This window comes from Cavia porcellus, unplaced genomic scaffold (genome assembly GCF_034190915.1).
Source record: "Cavia porcellus strain 051 isolate PalLab524CR breed Dunkin Hartley unplaced genomic scaffold, mCavPor4.1 scaffold_25, whole genome shotgun sequence".
NCBI lineage: Eukaryota > Metazoa > Chordata > Mammalia > Rodentia > Caviidae > Cavia > Cavia porcellus.
This window is the reverse complement of record NW_026947508.1, coordinates 13,043,284-13,060,934: the sequence shown is the minus strand read 5'-3', so window position 1 is coordinate 13,060,934 and position 17,651 is coordinate 13,043,284. Positions and strand designations below refer to the sequence as shown.

The window sequence follows — 17,651 nt, the reverse complement described above, 5'->3', positions numbered from 1 at the left end:
TCCACAGGTAGGGGGAACAGGCAAAGGGTTAGATTTGGCTGCACAATGCAGTTTGGTGACTCTGGTTCTAGAACTTTCCACAGGGCCTTTGGGTAAGATCATGCTAAAGTGAGTCAGTACATTGCCCTCTCACCCCTTGGAAAATACAGACAGAGCGGCTCTTTCCCAGCTTCTGTACCGAACAAAAAGCTTTAGTGTGGTGCCCGAGAGAATCAAGTTCAAATTCTGCTCCTGCGTTTGTAGCCATGAACCTCAGAGATTCATGCTGAATCTCTGGCTGACTCCATTTTCTCATCTAAAAAAGAAATGGAGGTGACTTAACGAGATCCTATCCCAACAGAGAAAATATTTTGAATGGGCGGGAGATGTAGCTCATTGTCAAGGCTCTGGGTTTGATACTCCTAAAAAAGAAGGTGATGCTCTGTAGGGCTGTGATGCAGATTGGTCACGACCTGTCACAAGAATGTGAGCAGGAGCATTGAGCCCAAATGGACAGAGGGCCTCCGTGTGTCTGGTGTCCTTTGATGCCCTGCGTGGAGGGGGAGCTCCTGCCCAGTGGGATCTGGAGCCTGCAACTGGGGAACTGCAGAAACCATGTCACCCCCACAAGGTCCAGCCTGTACTAGCTCCAACGTAGAGGGCTGTGTGTCTGGGTGGGGCTTGGAGGTTCTCCAGCGACAGCTGAAAGCCCACACTTTGCCGAGCCTCTTTCAGCTGCCTCTGCTGAGCTATTTAACCCCAGCCTCCCCAGCTCATCTCCTTTCCTTTATGACTCACTCTGCCCCTAGCCTGCCACCTCCGGTTGCTGCTGTCACACAGAGCTGAGCCAGTCCCCAGCACCCCTCCCCTCTGCACCGCCCAGCACAGATTAGCATAAACAACCCTCTCATTTGCATAGAACACACTGAGGTTGACATCTGGGCTCCCACTGTCATTGAAGAAAGAAGCATCCCACTTGTCAGGGGAATCTTCCTGAGAAGATGCTGCCACCTCCTCTGCTCATCCTCCCAGGAGAAAGCAGGATGACAGTGGGAACAGCAGGGGACTTGTCTCCCCTCAGAACAATTTTCTTTGTTTGTAATTCAGCCAGAAGGAAAAAATAGCCTTTTTTCTGGGCACTGTTACTGAGTGACAGTCACCTAAAGTGACATGTTTAGGCGACACTCAGGTGTCTGTTATAGAGGCCACCTGCTTAAGTGACTTCCACAAGAGACGGGTGCGGGGAGCATGTAAAGAAACAGTCTCAGGGGACGTGGGTAGCTGGCAGGTCCCCGGTGATGTCACAGGAGGATAATGACACGGTTGACACCCGGGTGGATTTGTGCAAGTAACCATCACATAGGTGATATATACAGATGTGCTTATGAGAGCAGCGCAGGTGACATGCTTAGGAATTGCTACGTCAATGACACGCTCCAGTGACAGTAAAATAAGCAATCTGCTCGGTGACACAGATAGGTGACACCACACAGGTGGTGTAGAAGACAGCTCGGGGACACGTGGCTCCATGGCTCAGGTGGATGACAACGGCCCACCTAGGACTATTTCTGCAGCATGGCCTGTTCCTACAGGCTCCCTGCGCATGAATGGCCAGCCTCGGCTCCCCACCCCAGTCACACACTTGCCTTCATTCTTGACATCTGCCCTGTCCACCCTCCCCAAACCTGTCAGCGATCAAGTCCTGGACGTTCTGAGTCCCCATCTCCCCTGCTCCTCTGCCTTGCCGTGTGAAAGCCCAGGATTTGCAGGTGCACTGTGGGTGCAGATGAGAGCAGTGGTCCTCAGACCTGGATCCCTTCTGAAGCTTCTGTTCTTGAGGTAGAGCCAAGGACCCCCCAGCCTGTGGCCCAATGCTGCCTCTTTCCCCAGCTCCGGCTCTGGCTCCTGACTTAACCCTGCCCATCGCATCTCCCACACACCCCTCACAGTACCAAGTGCCAGCATGATTATCGTAACATTTTTATTCTGAAACTCAGGATTACAGAAACACCGCCAGGGTCACAGAGAACCCTTTACCACTGGGCCTGTTCTCTCCATTGCCACCATCGGATGTGTCCAGGCACAGCCCGGTCGCCCTCCCCACTCCAAGGCAGATTCTTGTCCTCTCAGATCCAACAGCTGCCAGGTCCCGGCTTTGATTTGGACCAATCCGCCTCTTTTCAGTGCCTCATCAAAACCTGAGCTTTCGCCTGCACTCTTGTCCTGCTTAAGTGGATTAAGCGGCCCAGAGACTCCCTTCCCTGGAAGCAGAGGCATCGATCTGCATCCTGGATGGAAGGCCTTCCGCAGGCAGCAGGGACAGCGGGCTGAGGGGCGGCTCCCTCTCATCAGCAATGGGCCGAGATCAATAAACTATTAATAACTGCAAAGGTTTCTGCAGAGATCAGTGTAATGCAGTTTAGCGGCTGGAGTTTACCCACACTGACAGCGTCTCTAAAGGGCGAGTAATTGTGCTTTTGAAAAGCTGGACACCCAAAGAGTGGGGGCCCTGTGGGCTGTCCCTGCCAGTGGGTGGGCGTCTGCCCCCGGGGAAGCCAAGGCAAGGGTTGTGGCTTCAGCAGAGCCTGGGCTAGGACGGAGGGCGTCAGCACCCTGTGCAAGTAGGGTGGGCACCTTGTCCAGACTGAACCTCAAGGTGGGGCGGGCTGTGGTGGCTGCAGAGGCTCAGGTTCCATCAGGCTTTGCCTGTGCTTCTGGCTTTGCTTGGAACATTTCCTTTTTTTTGTCGTCCGCCTGGCAAGCCTCTTGTCACCTTTCTAAGCCCAGTGCTTTAGCACGATGGTTAAAAGCACAGAATCTGGAGGCTGTCTGACCAACATAGGAACCCCGGCTCAGTCCCTGCTCTGTGACCCCAAGAAAAATCATGTGACCTCTGTAAGTCTCAGTTTCCCTGCCTGCGACACTTCTCATGGAGCTGCTGGGAAGAAAAGCTGGAAGGAAAAAAGAAGGGACAATTTGAAGGTTTAGGTAAAAGCCCGTACAGCGGGAGTATCTGATGGCATCGATACGCCAGATGCTTAGAGCTCGCAGGCTGTGGGTTGGGAGTCTCCTTGACCAGGCAGGCTGCCCTGATTGCCCTGATTGCCCAGTGCCGTGTGCAGAGCTCGCTGCCACCTGCCCAGCTGCACCTGTCCAGGAGCACCTGCCAGCTATTGGATGTCTGAACACAGTGGATCTTTCCAGTCTTCCCAAGCTGGAAGCTCCTGGAGGCCAGCCTAACCCTGTGCTAAGGCTCCCAGAGGATTCGTGCAAAAAATGACGTCAGCAGACACCCCCTGGTCTGGCAGTGAGGAGCCCGGGCTCTTAGCCTCGGCTCCTCACCCTAGGAGTTTGTGATGTGAGATGGGTGTTTTGGCCTTCATCTGCCCATTGACTGTCTTAACCCCTGTCTGGGGGGATTCCAGCCCTGGGGAGGAGTGGCTAGCATTTATGGAGATTTATAGCGGGAGACTTCCTACTGAGCACGTCCCTGCACCACGACATGCTAGGGTACTCACTGCGTAACAATAGAGATCTTCTTATCCCCATTGTGTAGAGGAGGAAACAGAAGCCCAGAGCGACACAGTAACAAGACCAAGATCACAGAGGGAGCTGGGGAGGGGGAGCTGGATTCGAACCCAAGCCCAGGGGATCCCTCTCTGCCTTCTCCCACACTGCCCCAACTCCTCCTTCACCAGCAAATCAGTGCTAGCTCCAGGTATCTCTTCATACCTGCGCCTGCTACTCTCATTTCTATTCTGAGCCTGGCCACCTCTCCAGATGAGCCATATGCTCCTTCCTCCCTGCCGGGAGAAAAGAAACGGAAAGGCTTTTTCTTTCCCTAAGTTCCCTCCTCCGAGCTCTGGGTGAGCCCCTTAATTCCAGTGCCTGGGGTTTGCTGAGCAGGTCAGGTGCACATTCTCCGTACTTGGCAAGATTTTACAGCTTCTTGGCTGTGTCTTTCCACTGGGGAGAGTCCTAGATTCTCCCAGAACTGAGCTAGTGGACTTGGCAGCAGCGGTGGGGGCTGGAAGAAACAGGCAATGGTTCTTTGACTTGCTTTTCCATATTGCTCAGGAGATGCAATATTTGACCTTTGCCAAAAAGCCCACATTTGATTTGATGAAAGTGCAAATGTATTGAAAGCTCAGTCCAGTGTGGGGCCGAGGTTGTTGTATTCTTCCTCCTATACTGTTCATGGACTGAGAATTTGAAACAAATTAGTAAGCACCTAGCTCACTCCATGAACTGTTTTCAGGGTTCAGGGTATAATGGAAGGCTGTGTTTGCACCTCCCTCTTCCTGAGAGGGAGGAGAAAAGATACGACTTAAACTGCCTGGGGTCCAGGTCATGGTAACAAATGTCAGTTTCATCTTGCTGGGTCTTGGGACCTAACCGTGTGTGAGGTTATCTTGACCTGATACTCGCAGCCTCCTGGGGTGATTGATTTTTTTGTTTCATTTTAAATTTTGCTATTGGTTTCATTATATCGACAAACAATAAATTATACACATTAAAGTTTGCACATCTGATGAGTTTTAGCACATCAGAACCACTGCCACAATCAAGATAATGAGCACATCTGTTGCCCCCCAGTGCCTTGTGCCTTTTTGTAATCCATGTGCTCCACCTCCAGGCAGCCGCTGACCTGTTTCCTGTCACTCTGGATAACATTACCTGGGATGTTATACACATTGTACTGCAGAGTAGATGTGATTTCTTTCTAGGCTAGCTTGCTGTTACTGCCATGAAATATCTTAACCTTTACCAACAACCTTAAAAAGAAGAACGGTTTGGCTCACGGTTTTGCATGGTTTATGGACGGCCAGGTGACCCTGTTACTTTTGGGGCAGTACACTGTGGTGGGGTTCTGGGAAAAGCAAAGAGGCTCACCTCCCAGCAGCCATGAAGGGAAGAGGAATGGGGTCTCGCTACCCCCTTCAAGGGCATGCCCTCGGTGGGCAGGAAGCCTCCACCACCTCCCAGCAGTGCCAGCCTTGGACATCTGCTTTCCCTTCCCTTGGATGAGCACAGAGCAGCGAGGGTCTGTGCGACTCTGGAAGCCACAGCCGGGCTGCCTGAGGGCCTAGGGCTGGCGTGCAGAGGCTCAGGGGCAGGACATGGCTCGGTGGAGGAACCTAACAGGCACCACAAAACCAGATCACAGAAGGCTTGAGAGTTGGGGTGCAGCTGGGGTGCCCTGAGCCTCTTTTCCCCTACTCTTCCTTCTGATAGGGGAGGAGCTGGGACCAGCAGCCTCTGGAGATTTCCATCCCTCCACCCCCTCCCTCCTTTCCCTGTGTGAGGTCCCTCCAGCCCACCTTCTCTCCATGCCGCTCCCAAATGACCTCACAACCACGGGGCTCCATCCAGCCTGCATGGCCTCTCCTTTCCCCACTAAAAACCTTCACATGGTTTCCATTCACTGAAGCACCAAGCCTGAACAGTCTGTCTGCAAACTCAGAGCTGGCCTGGACCCAGAAAGGAGGGAGGAAAGGACAGATGGAGGGAGGAGGATGGTGTATGGCCTTGGGTCTCTTGCCAAAATCTAGTAACTGAATGAGGAGACTCTTCAGAACCGAACTTGTATAATCCGCCCTATTTAAAACGCATTTTATAATTCAAACGTCTTCATTTATATACACAGTTTCCCATTCTGGGCTCACAGAGAAGATTCAGGTAGTGATGGGTCCTTTGAGACTCCGCTTTAATGAAGAGATGAGAGAGGCTTTTCATTTGTCTACCTATTGTTTGCATGGAAACAGAGCTTCTGAGGGGCCGGGAAGAGGTCTGCCTTGCAAGTAGGTTAAACACACCCCCTGCAATCGAATTAGCCCAGGGCCTGCCAGGGCTGTGCTGTGCTTCCTCTCGCTGGAAGGATCCCAAGCGTGAAGTCATGAAGTTTCACTGTTCACACACGCACCCCGCTCCCAGACTGGTTGCTCCTTTCCTGTGGAGCCGGCCTTGGTACCCTCTCTCCTTCAAACACCTGCTTTCTCCCAAGTTCAAGGTCATGCCCTTCTGTTTCAGGGCATTTGCAGAATGCCTGTTTCCCTCAGCAGAGCCATGAGGCACAGCTAATGAAAATGGTCATAAAGTCTCAGGCAGCCCTGGGTGCGGTTAGGATGCTTACTAGTAAGACCCTTGGGAAGGGAAGCCAGGGGGCAGAGTCTCTGCTCTTCCCTTCCTCCCCTTCCTGCTCTCCTCAAACCTGTGCATTTTGCAAAGCCTGGCTGGGAGCCGGATAAGGTCAGGTTTCTGTTGATTTGGTGGTCTCGGCTCTCACCTGCTCAGCCAGCCCTGATGGTCGCCTGTCCCTGGCTGTCCTTGTGGCATCTTGCATTTCCCATGCACCCAGGTTCTGGGCGACCACGCGAACCCTCCATGTCTGGGGAATTGCTTGGTTACTGGTGGTAGCAGCTGTGGCAGCCTGGGAAGTGGTCCTGGGAAGGTGGGTGGAGACAGGTAAGAAAGGGCAACCCCGACTTATCTTCGGTTGGATCCGCTACAGGATGCCCTCAAAGGGTGTGGGGAACAACCTCAAATGTGCACAGGAGTCCCTTGATGATCTGGAAAGTCTGAGGTTGAGCCTGAGGATCCCTAACAACTTCCTGAGTAAAGCCTGGGCACGTGTTGGCCAGCAGACCCCTCTAAGACTTGGATCCTCCGTCCCCCAACCTCTCCTTGGGGTCCAGCCATCTGTTGGAGCTTATCTTGCCCCAGCAGACCTGCCAGTGTCTCCTTCCAATGACTTCATCAAAGGAGCCTAAGGAATAGAGTCGGTTTGAGGACAAGCTTTACAGCTCAGGGCAGGAGGTGTCTTTTCAGCCACTAGAACCTGCCCCAAAATTGGCCCCCCACAAGCCTTGTCCCTGCTTTGGGGCCTCCTGGTCCACCCTCAACCTGCCCACTCTTGTCCTCCAGCCCTTGTCCTTGTCTCCCAACCCCCTCCTTTTGACGTATTTTTTATTTTGAGACAGTATCTTACTAAGTCAATAAGTTGCCCAGGCTAAGCTTAAACTTGGAATTGCCCTGCTTCAGCCTCCCAATGCGCTAGAATTATTAACATGGGCCATTACATCCACCTGTTCCCTAGGTTTAGAGAGCACCAAGGCCTCCCTGGAGGAGAGTCCACTGAAGTCCAGCACAAGAGGTGGACCCAGACTCCAGACTAGAGCAAGGGCAAGATGCCCTGTCCCTCTTGGCATGGACAGGACTGGAGCCATCTGCAGGGGCAAGATTGTGTCACCTCCACGTAGGTGCCTACACAGCCCTGGACAGCCCACTTGCAGAGAGGGAAGCTCCACTTCTGAGCACACAGGCACAGAACGATCTGAAGTCTAGATTTGATTTCCTCACCATCTTTTGCCCAAGCCCTAATTTTCTCCCCCAGCAAACCTTTCCCAAGAGCACCCAGGGGACGCGACCTGGAGGACAGCAGCATGCAAAGGAGCCAAAGTCAAGACTGTCCCTTTAGCAAGTGGATGTCCACAAAGGAGCTGTGTTTCTTTAACACCTGCCCCTCAGGATGGTCTGTGTGGTCCAGGACGCTCCTAGCCTTGGCACAGAGAATCCCATGTCCCAGGAAGACCTCAGTGCCAGACAAGACCCTGGCACCCTCTGCACTTAACAGGCAGAACAAGAGATAAAGGGGGGAGTGATTTGCTCACGGCCTGAGTGTGGTCAGGGGCAAACTTGTACTCACTAGGGTAGGTGACCCTAGTAGGGGAAATGGATAGATGCAAGCAGGTGACCTGCTGATGGGGTGACAAAGGCCTGGTGCAGAGGGGGATGCATATTAGATGCTCAAGGCCCAGTGGCTGCATCCCCTGAGCCAAAGTCAACATGCGTCAGGTCTGGGACAGAAACACCTGGCTTTCTTTTGGCCATTCAGAGCCTGAGGGTTTGAGCGCAATTCCCCCCACCCAGATAGGAAGAGGTCCTATTGGGACTGTTCCACGGGGCCCAAGTCACAGTGGGGATTCTCGCCTCTCCCCTCCCCATGGAAGTGAAGAATGGCCTTCCCCTCCCCTCCGTGGGTTTGCGGAAATAAACAGACAACTGGCAGATTAACAGGAGAGAAAGGCACATTAGTTTCTAAGATGTGGAAGCTGAGGCAAAAGGATTTCAAGATCAAAGCCAGCCCAGGCAATTTAGAGAGACCGCATCTCAAAGACAGGGAAGGAGGGAGGGAGAGAGAGAGGGAAACAGAAGGGAGGGAGGAGAGCGCAAACCCTTCACGACTGCGTCAGGGGGATCAGATGCCAATGTGCCCTTTCACAGGTTGGGTCGGCAATTTTTAAGGAACAACTGATTTGGGGGAAATTGAATGGTCCCACACGCTGTCCTTTGTGCATGATTTTTGGGGCAGCTGCGTGGGCCCTGGAGACGGCCCACTCTGTCTGTGTGGGAGACGGTCCTTGGCCTTCTTCCTGCCACAGGGGTTTAGCTGCAGCCCTTCCGGGAGGGAACCAGGGGAAGCAGTTTTTCTCCTCCGTGACCCTGGCCTTGAGGCAGGTTAGGGGATGCTAGAGCAAAGCTTCCGCCCCTCTGCAGGGGCTCGAGCTCAGGGCAAGCAGCACACCTGGGTGCTGTATCTTGGGGTGACAGCTCCCAGACTCCTGCACTCACTGGCTGGGGAACAGGTCAGATCTGGGTTACCTGGGAACACTGAGCTGCACCAGGTGTGGCCGGGGGGTCCTGAGGGGCTCGGTGGGCAGAAGCAGTGCCGGGCGGAGGCCAAAGCCTCCAGCAAAACCCAGTGTGTCCTGTGAGTCCCAACCCTCACTGTGTGCCCTGCGTGTGCCGCTGCTCCTGGCTGGGCCTGGGGCTTTGAGAAGGCCCAAGAGGAAGAGGAGGGCAGAGCACAGGAGAACCACTGTAATCCCAGTGCTTTGGGAGGCTGAGGCAGGAGGATTGAAAGTTTGAGCCCAGGCTATGCAATTTAGCCACTTAGCAAGACCCTGTCTCAAAAGAAAAAAAAAAAATTGATTTTAAAAAGCTGGAGATACAACTCAGCACCAAAACCCTGGGTTCATTCCCCACTACTATAAAGAAAGAAAAAAGCCTCAGGCCTCACACAGTGCCCTGTCCTCCACCTCTCTTCTGGACCTCCCGACTTGGTGCCCCCACTCCCCTCCCACGGTCTCCCTCATCCTTACCCCTCTGCTCTCTGCCCCTCCTCTCCCGGCCTCTCTTGCTCAGCCTCTTGTTGCTGCCATGGAAACCACTTCCTCCTCCAGGGCCTGATTGATTCATCTAGCCTGGGACCAGCCAGCCTGCTCGCCCTGCGGTCTGGGCCGGGATGGCAAGGGTGGGAGGGGGTGGCTCTTCTCCTTCCTCTTCACCGAGTGCCATTCTGGAGCCCGCAGGCAGGCCCAGGGTGTGGGGCATGAGCTCAGCAGAGAAAGACATGGGATGGAAGGGACGCGGGAACCAGGCAGTTGGCCAAAGGAGATCGGAGTAGGAAGACGGCTAGCTAAGCAGGTGGCGCCTTCTTCCTGTCCCTGTGCCCTTCTGGTGGGTGGCCGCTGAGCAATGGCATGAGGAAGCCTGCGCCTGCTGGCTTGGACTCGAGTTTGTCCTTAGCAGGGGAGGGGTGTCCAGCCCCTTCCTCCACTCTGATCCTGATCAGTGAGCACAGTTTGCCTGCCTCACTGATCTGGGTGCAACTCGGAATCTCAGAGTACTTACCTTATGCAGGACTAAGGAAGGCACTTTGAAAGCCACCATTCGCCCTGTCCCAGAGCCCCCACCACAGCAGTAGTAACAGTGACAGTGACAGTGACAGTGACAGTAACAGTGACAGTGACAGTAACAGTAGCTGCCACTTCTCTGGACCTTTCTGTGAGCTGGAGGTTCCCAGCTTTAATGTGTTAGGATTGAGTGCTCGGGGGCATGTTATTTAGTGGCTGTGCCTTGGTTTTGCTGTCTACAAAACCCACTTCATCCTCACAAAAGCCATGTGGAGTAGATACTGCTTTTTCTGGAAATCCCAAGTTTCAAGGTGTGGAAACTGAGGCACGGAGTCAGTGCCTGGTAGGCCCCAAATTCAGATGTGGAAGCTGAGTTGCCAGTGCACTGGGTTTCGGGAGGTAGAGACTTGGGATGGGCTGGGGTGATCAGGGTTTGATTTCTACGCTTAAAAAATGGCTCCAGTGAGCGGCCCAGTCTCTTTTACCACAGTGAATGCAGCTGCTAGGTGGCTCCAGAGGAGGAACACAGCTCCGGTGAGATAGGGAAACCACTGTGATCTCAGACTCTGGCGCCCAGACCCTACGGAGTAAATTCCAGGGCTCCTGAGCCATTGGTCTAAGCCTTTGGTTACCGCAGCCCCAGTGGACTGAGAATGCACCTTCAGCCCCCAGACTCTGGCTTTTCAAGGTGAGCATGGTGTGGGCTCCTGGGAGGCACATCATGCATGGTCAGGGCAGAGAGGAGACCAGTGCTGCAGGCTGGAAAGAGTCACGAGGTCAAGCAGAAGAGTGAGGGCTCTGAGCTCCCCAAGAAAGCAGGCTGTGGTCCCAGAGCAACATGCTCCGGCCTTTCTGCCCGCCATGGGGTAAGGCGCCTGATGCACAGTCTGGCTGTGCCTCCTGGTCACCAAGGACAGCCTCTTACGTCTGCAGGGATCACACTTTTCCTGGAAGCAAAGTCCAATGGGAACCCATCACTCGAGACCCTCTAAAATATGGGACCAAAGCAACCAAAGGCCCAACTGCTCAACTAATGGACACAAGAGACTCACAGAGCAATGCTGGGGCCCTGGGAGGAAAGGCAGGCAGCTAGCGTGCCTGAGTCCTGCGATTTAGAGAAACTGCACGTGCCAGGGGCTAAGCCAGCCTGGCCCATGTGTATGGCTGCCAACCAGCCTGATTCCTGCGGTGGGGAGGCCCAGGGAGTATCCTTGGGTCTCGAGATGGCCACGGAAGTCAACCAATACCCATCATTCTAATGCCTGCAACTATCCAGCGAGACCAGAGAGATGAACTGCGTTTAACAGATTAGGAAACTGAGGCCCAGGGAGGCCAAGCAATTTGTACAAGGTCACACAGCTAATAGCTAAGCCAGGAACTCAGGTCCTCGGGGTTCAGGGAGTGCAGGCAGAGGACGAAGCCTCTGGAGTAGCTGGAGTTCTCTCTCTCCTTTGGGATAGCCCAGGGGCAGCTTCAAGGCAGAACCAATTACTCCATTGGTAAAGCAAATCATAACCTTCCCGCCACACTGCAGCTGGGTCTGGGGGTCTGCAGGGGGCTTCTGCCAACCAGGTCAACTGATGGGTGACCCAGGGCCGAACCCGATCCCTGCTGCTTCATCAAAGCAGAGCTAAAAACAGCCTCGCTTTGGCGAAGGGAAATTGAAACTCTCAGCTCCCTCTTAAAGCTCTTAAACAGGTCAGCCCACCAAAAACCCAATCCTTCAATCTGGGTTCTCTTAAAAAGTAGGGCAGGCCAATTATGTTTTACAGGCCTGAGCTACGTGGGGTTGACAGCCGGGAAGGGCAGGCCCTGGCGCCCAGGGCTGCAGGAGGGTGGAGGCCAGAAGAGCCAGGCGCGTCTCCCATCAGCCTCTTTGTCAAAGCAAAATTAAAATGCCTGGATGCATGCTGGCACCGAGCGCCCATCCAAGGTAATAGGTATTTATCTTAGTGTGCTCGGCTCTGGGCTCCATGCCACGGGGGTGAGGAAACTTGTTCCTGCTCTGCCTCTCACAATACAGAAGGGAAGAAGTATGAGATCATTGCTTCTGTTTTCATAATTTCCCTGAGTACCTACTGTGTGCCAGGATCAGTCTTAGGTCTTGGAGATCGCAACCGTGAACACCAAACACCGCTCTCTTTAAGAAGTCCGCTTTCTAGTGGAGGGAGACCACACACAAAGCAAACTTTAAAAAGCTTAAAAAAGATGGCACTGGTGTTTATACGCACATTCACAGAAACAAAGGCCAGATGGAGCTAGAGAGACGGGAGTGGGGTTTAAATTTTAAACCATGCCGCGGTCAAGCAAGACTTTACCCGGGGAAAGAATTGGAGCAGGGGAAGGAGGAACACAAGACAGTAAGGATGGCTGAGCTTATGTGAGGCGCCAAGCACTTATCTAGGCACGTCCGGGCCATCGTGTCCTTGTGAATTCCTTGGAGCAACCTTGTGAGATGAGCAACAGCACATAAATCACCAGAGAAGTAACGGGGGCTCAGGGACAACGTCAGAGACGAAGTCTCATCTTCCTGGGCTTACGCTCTGCGGCAGGAAGTGAGCCGACTCAGCGGCTCTTCTTTTTACAGTAATCCAGGTTGAGCATCCTTAATCCAAAAACCTGGGATCTGAAATACTTCAAAATCTAAAAGGCTCTGAGCACCAACACATTATCACAAGTGGAAAATTCCCCACCTGGAAACTTTGTTTCATACATAGAACTATGGAAAAAAAAAAATATATATATATATGCAAAGTTACCTTTAGGCTATGTGTACAAAATTATGTGAAACGTAAATGAATTTCATGTTTATACCTAGATCCCATCCCCAAGGGCGTGAAAAAAAATCTGAATTCTTAAACAGCTCTGGTCCCAAGCACTTAGAATAAAGGATACTCAAGCTGTACTTACTATCATGGTTAGGTAGCCCCAGGGCTCCTGAAATAGACTGGATTTCCCAGCTACCCTTGCAGCAGTGGTGGCCACGTGACTAAATTCTGGCCAATGGCTGCAACTTTCTAAAGGCTCTTTTCCTTCCCTTCCTACTGACAGGAACATAAATATAATGAATGGAGCCAGAACAGCCATCAAAAACTTTGAGGAGAATTTGGAAGTGGAGACTCCCAGTTATAAAGACTAAGAGAGAGCCCCTGATACTCTATAGCAACCTGAGTGCTTTACACAGGGTACCTGGGCCATTAGGTGAAAAAGAGTAAACTTTCAGCTAACTTAAGATATATGTATTTGGGGGGCTCTGTTGTAGACAGCCCAAATTATTCTAACTCACACATTTCAGAGAGGTGCAGACGGTGTAGGGGATGGTAAGTCCTTCTCTGGTTTAAGTCAGTTACTCCCATTATGGGGGTTGGGTTAAAATAACTCACATCATCAGCTTTTAAAAGAAAGATCAGGCACATAGATCTGCATGTGAACCCTCTTGACTTTTAAGTGTGTCACTGATTTAAAGATTGTTTTAAAGAAAAAAAGTTGACGTGGGTTAAGTGGAGCCAGCAGATGGGCTCCTGTGTGTGGCTGGTGTGTGAGACCACAAGGTGGGGCTGGCGGCAGAGACTGAGGAGTGAGAAGCTGAGTTGGTTCCATGGGGCGCTCAGAGGTGATCCCACCCTGAGAGAGAAGGGGTGGCAGCCACAGCCACCTGTGGGCATGAGTCCCCACTCCAGGCCCCACCGGGTACCAACTCCTGGAGGAGCCTCCTGGGCTCTCACCAAGGCCAAAACAGAAAGGGTCTTGTTTGGCTAAACAGGCACAAACACACTCTCGCGTGTGCATTCAGCCAGGCATGAACACACACACTCACGTATGCATACGCCCATGCACACACTTTGACATACACGCACATATCCGTACACACACCCACGCACACCAGCGGAGACAAGGCCCGAGCAGCCTGGTGCATTAAGATGGAGGTGTCAGCGTCAACCCAAACCGCCACCATCTGTCCCTGCTGCTAACTGCCAAGCCCAGGACTAGTGAGAAGAAGGAGGGAGCACTGTCCACCTGCCTGCCTGTGAGTCCGGAGGGGCCTAGGCCTCTCCTTGCAGCATGCTGGTCACCGGATTCGCTGACCCGGGAGAAAGCCACCAGCTGGGTGTGGCCCACTGTGCCATTTTGGGACAGCTAGTGGGGAGCCCAGGCCCTGCCTCCCCGGGGTGCTTCCCATGTGCTTTCTCCAGGCCCCACTGTGGCAGTGTGGGTACAAAGACCGTGGTACCCAGAGCAGGGATGCTGAAGCCCGGCAGCCTGGCTTTGAACCTGACTCCTCCAGGTACTGGCTGAGCAAGTTACTCCCCCACCCTGGGCCTCCATTTCCACTCATACGCTTTGAGACAGTAACAGCATCTGTCCTGTGGGCTGTGGAGAGGATTAAATGAGATACTACAGGGATTGCTCTCGCACAGGCATCATGCTGGGGCTTTCTTCCTGCCGCTCACGGCTGTGCTCTGCCATTTTTAACAGCAGCCAGGAATGTGGGTGTGTGCCTTTGGGAAGCTGGCTGGGGACAGGAAAAGGACCAGGAGGCCCCTGGGATGTGGAATCACTGGGGTACACCCAGAGAAAGGGGGTGGGTGCTGCTCTGGACAAACACTAAAGAGGCTAGGAGTTTACGTTTACACGATTCCCCATGTCTAAGGTTTTGTCCTGGCCCTCTTTCTCTTGGATCTGGCAGTCCCTCCATGAGAAGGGGTAAGGCTTGGGGGATCCTAAGACAGTTAGGGACCACCACGATGGTGGGACAGAAGGCTGGGACAACAAAACACCTCCTGGGTGCTGTGATCAGTTACTCTGTCATCATGCATGCAATCTCTCCACTCCCTGCTCTGCTTTTTAACCGGCCTGTCTTGAGGTGCTGATCAACCACAGATGCAAACCCATTTACATGACCTGAGAAAGCATCACCAAGGAAAAAGCTCAAATAAGCCCTCTTGCTTCCTTTGTGCTTCTTTAACTTCAAGACCACCCATTTTGGGGTCACACAGCGGGACAGTGCACCCTCCGTTTCCCACCCACGTTGCTGCAGAAAGCACCTCTGCTGGGTGGATTATGCTCACATCGTCAGGTTACTTTTTGGGGACCTGGCGCTGCTTTTATGGACTCTTCCCTTCGGCCTGCAGATGTGTGACGGTGACTAGAATGAGACACCTGGGTATCTGTCTCCTTTGCTGCCTTAACCCTTCGGACAGACTCTGCCCAGCTCTGTGTACGAATGGGCCGATCACCAAAGAGGATTTCACCCACGGTGATGCTGCAGGGTGAGCTTAGCCTGTTGCAGGCGGATCTGGAATATGCTTTTCCTACCCGACCCCGGGCTGCCTTGGCAGCTCAGCCTGTCACAAGGCTAAGACGTTTGTGCAGGATGATGTCAGCGGTGTCAAGAGCAACCCAGCCATTGCTGAGCGGGGTTGATTGCCCTGCTCACCAAGAACAAAGCCCGGACAGAGTGACGCCCCAGATGCATGAAATTCAACAGCCGCGTGGATGAGTTGATTGTGCCCATGGCCATGTGGTGGTCCTCGTCCATCACAAAGAGGAACATTTTGCAACTGTGCCCCTGGCCAGTGGAAATGGCCAGACTTTAGCCCAAAGTCTGCAGCAAATCAGTAAACACCTGCTGTCCTCTTTGTCCTGGGAGCAGCAGCTTGGTCACTCTCTCGACCAACTGCTGATCCCCTTCGGGAAAACCCAAGTCAGCCAGGCATTGCTCCCCGCCTCCCTATGCAGGAGTGTGCGTTCTTGCAATATTAGGCACAGTCTCCTTTCTGCCATCTCTGGGTCAAGAGATCCAATCTCTGATCAATGACTTTATCAAGGGGGTGCAACTCTCCACTCTGCCACTAGGGTGCGCTGCGACCACAGAAAGGGGTTTAATCTCGCTGTTTTTTTGTCTCCTAATCTGTAAACCGGGTGCTTGAGGGAGAAGGACGATACCAGTCCTGGAGATGATGCCCTCACTGTAGACCCTAGAGTAGGGGGGCTAGTGCTGGCCCCTGCGAAACTGCTGCTGATACCAGCCACCCTTCCTGAGACTACCTCCCCAAACCTAGAGGGGTGGACCGCGGGCACATGGTAAACCCCAGGCTCCACGACTTCATGTGACCCATCCGAGGTCACACAGACAGGGATGGCGGGCAGTGATGTCTCCCAGTCCTGCAAAACAAACAAAAGGCGGGCTCTGTGCTTTAAGGGGAGCCCCATTTGTCCACTTGCACCCCAGGAACTTGGCCATGCACCTGTGCTGTTTGGTGTTGATTTGTTGACACACAACACTGAGAGTGTTGCGGGCACCGTCCTGCCACTTTATGCAGATGAGCTCAGGGAAGCCCTTCGCAGTCCTGCTGGGGTTAAGACATACTGTTACCTCTCTCCTTTTGCAGAAGGAAATCTAAGGCGCACAGAAGTCTTGGGACTGTCCTAGTCAGACCAAAAGAATGGCAGCTCCACCACCAACCGGAGGCAAGATCTAAGCAGGGTCTTATTTGGGAGGAATTGGGACTCCCAGAGGGGACAACAGCTGAGATATAGGGCCAGGGTCCCTCGGCGTCTGCCTGTGGCTCAGAGGGCAGGGGCTGCCCCAGGGCAGCCGGAGAACTGCTCTCACCCGAGTTCAAGGTAAGGCAGGACTGATAGAAAGGACAGTCCCCAGGGAGCCCTCATCAGGGGTACAGAGGGGCGGCGTGCTGTGGGCTTTGGGAGGCCATCCCTGTCAGCAGCAGGAGAGGTCTTGATTCCCTGAACTCCTTCTCCGTGGCCCTGGTATTGCTTACACCCATGCCAGGAAAGAGGGGACAAGGTGGCAGCTCAGCTCTGACAGAGTCCAGGCTCTCCAGGGCTGCCTCCCTGAGACTGGCACGGGCCCACAATCCCAAGTGGCCTCTGTGCCCCTCTGGTTTGGGGTTGGCATTAGCTCTTGGCTTCCCATCAGGGTCTTTGCCTTCCAGAAAATGAGCCTGAGAGGGAAGCGGGAATCCATGTCCTGAGCATCGGGGGAGAAGGGCTCTGTTTCTAACCCCACAAACCCAGGATGACTCCCCTGTGCCAGCGCTGTGCTGGGGGTTGCGACATAGCACCTTATTAAATCTTTACCATATCTACCCATCCATCCATCCAATCACCCCTTCCATCAATCTATCCATCTGCTCACTCTCTACCCATTCTCCATTTTCCCAGTCCCTCCTCCCTCCTCTCCTCCCTCCATCTCTCCCTTTTCCTCTCTCCCTCTATCTCTCCCTCTATCCAGCCAGCAAGTCAGCCCTACGATAATTCACCCAACGGCACGTGAATTATTCCCAGATACAACAGTGAACAAGGCTAGCATTATCTATTCCTTCACGGGGCTTACTTTCTAGCTCTACAGAAAGCGACAGAACTAACCCAAGTCTGGGTTTAATTAACAGTGATGCATTCTCTGAGGCATTCAAGCTGTGGCAGGTTGGACAGTAGAGGCCCTGACCAAGCTGTCTTGGAAAGTTGGGAAGGGCTTACCTAACAGGGACAGAGAGTAGAGGTCAGGAGGAAGCCAGGACTCGGCTGGCGGTGGCACGGTCTTCATGGGGCACATGGGGACATGGCCCCCTTTTTATGCCAGCCCCAGATCTCTGGCCACAGTGCCCCCTTCCCCCCGCCATGCCTGGGCGGATGTGCTCTAGTTCCCTTGTGTGGCTGTGTAGCCATGTGACACTCACACATCCGCCATGGTCTCTGATGGATCTCCCAAGCCCCTTGCCCTCCTGCACCGTCATCAGCCAGGCTGTGGACTCTTAGGTCACCTCCATCATGGTGGGGTCCTTGCTCCTAGGCACGGACACTGCTTATCCAGCTCCCCACCCTGCCCTGCCAAGCTGAGAGCACCACTGTAGCCCAGGAGGTACCTCAGGCAGCACGCGTTCCCAGCTGGCCACAGCTATGTCTGTTGGTGACACTCCACTAAGGGGCCGGGTAGCACAGTGATGCCTAAAACTT

The 17,651-nt window shown here is 53.5% G+C and overlaps 1 protein-coding gene across 3 annotated transcripts in view; it reads right to left on the bottom strand.

Moving 5' to 3' along the window:
• Igsf21 (immunoglobin superfamily member 21) overlaps window positions 1-17,651 on the bottom strand; it is a 206,051-nt gene that overhangs the window by 31,712 nt on the left and 156,688 nt on the right. The window lies entirely within an intron of this gene.